The sequence below is a fragment of the Pomacea canaliculata genome, linkage group LG8, assembly GCF_003073045.1.
Source record: "Pomacea canaliculata isolate SZHN2017 linkage group LG8, ASM307304v1, whole genome shotgun sequence".
In the NCBI taxonomy this organism is placed as follows: Eukaryota; Metazoa; Mollusca; class Gastropoda; order Architaenioglossa; family Ampullariidae; genus Pomacea; species Pomacea canaliculata.
In genome coordinates, this window is record NC_037597.1 from 11,090,881 (window position 1) to 11,092,992 (window position 2,112).

Consider the following 2,112-nt stretch of genomic DNA (forward strand, 5'->3'; position numbering starts at 1 on the left):
CTTTCTGGCTTTCTGGCAAGTCCATCAAATGTCCCGGTTGTCTTTAAAAATCACTTTTTTAAGCGTTCTTTGATGGTGACGACACCATCATCGGCACATGTCCCGCTTTCGCCCCCGAAACGTCTGGTCACCTTAAGCAGCTATTAATGTCAACTATTACCAAATGAGCCACAGTTGTTCTGCGAACACTATATGTATATGCAAGCTCGACAGTGCCATGCGAATAATTAAGTTAACCTAAAGGCGACTGGCGGCGAGGCACCATGCACACAAATATATCTTACTACCGCATAAACACGGATTTTCTCTTTAAACAACTTTCGGCGAGATGGTGGCTCCTAAGTATTTAAAGCCGATGACCACTTCACTCAGTTCACTGTTTTGCCGTTACTATTGACCATAACTTTGCTATTTTCGGCTCTTGTCTCCATTCCATAAGCATTTGAATTCTCTATCAGTCTGTTAGCGATGTCTTACAGTTCTTTGATAGTGCCTGCTAGCAGATTTATGCCGTCGGCAAAGCGTAGGTTGCAGAGCGGTCTTCCACCAATTGAGATGGAAGTATGATGGTCGTGGAGAGCTTCGAGCATGATGTTCTCCAAGAAGATATTACGCCGGCGATAGGTGACGTCCTTCACGTACGTCTAATGTGGTGCGAAAGTAAGTTCCTATTTGGTTGTTTAGCATTACTGTACTCGTTGAACTATTATACAGCGCTTCAGTGACTTGAACGAGGCCTTGTTCTATGTTGGATTTTCACAAATCATGCCATAACCGGACTCTGTCAAATGCCTTTTTAAAATCGATAAATTAAATGTTGTGGTAAAAGTCCTGCTTTTCTACAAGGAGACGACAGTTAAAGATATGCTCAACTGTGCTCCTGCGGGGTCCGAAGTCAGCCCGTTCTTCTGCTAACAGCTCCTCTGTGGTGGTTGTGATGCGGTTCTGTATGACCTTCAGCATGACATTGCTTTGGTGGCTGATAAGGCTTATTGTTTTGTAGTTCTGGCACTGTTTGCCGTTTCCTTTCTTTGCGAGGGATATGATTAGTGACTGCGTCCATTCTTTGTACCACACAAGTAGTGTTTAATCTAAAATTGCCTCAACACCACTGCGAAGAATTGCTAATAAATGAGTAAACTGGCTTCAGAGCAAGTATGATAGTTGAACAGATCTTCAGCAGTTGAATACTGATTTTTAAAGAAAAAAAAAAAAATATGAGCAAAATCCATATCTATCACAACTTTATAAATGTTAACTTCGGAACAAATCTGATGCGTAGGAGGGTGGTCAGCATTCAACACCAATGGAACAGACTTAAAAATGTATCTCACTATGTAGCTTGGGCTAATTTGTCAATAGTGCTTTTTTAACGGCAAAACAAACACACATCATGACGAAAATTAAACATTTATATGATGTATAACAGTTAACTGGGAAAGGTGTCAATGATCACTAATTTATTACAGAAATATTGGCGTAAATGGTGCAAATATTACGAGCACTTGGAAAGAACTGTGAACAAATTCTTATTTCAAAGATAAATTTAAAAATACAAACTTCAACAGCGTTCTCTTTTCTAAAATGTAGATAAGACCAATGGCTTAAGAAAGAATAATACAAAAACAGCTTGACACTCATCCTCACATGGAGTGCAGTCTATAAAATGTTTACTATTAGCCTCGCCACCTTCTGTGCTGAGCCCTAACAGTTTCATATGTAGGGCTTAGGGTCACATCATTTAGGAAGTTCTGAAGACCACCAAAGCCCTCAGTCTCCAGAATGCCATTTTTTAATATGATAAGGCATATATGGCTTCAATACCCACAGCTTCCCTGTCATTTGTGCTTGTGTCTTGACGCCTGTTTATCTGTAACAGTCTCCAATATTATAAGTCACATCAGTATGTTTAAGTGATTTATAACTTGTGCACTTTACATTCTAGTTCATCGTCTAATAATACACCATCATTGGCCAATGTGTCACAACTTATCTCTCCTAACTATAGAAATTTATCTATCTATTCCTCTTTGTGCATCAGGTTGCACATAAAGGCCTCAACCTGAGTCCGCCACCGATGTCGATCAGCCGAAACCCGCTCCAGGTGACCCC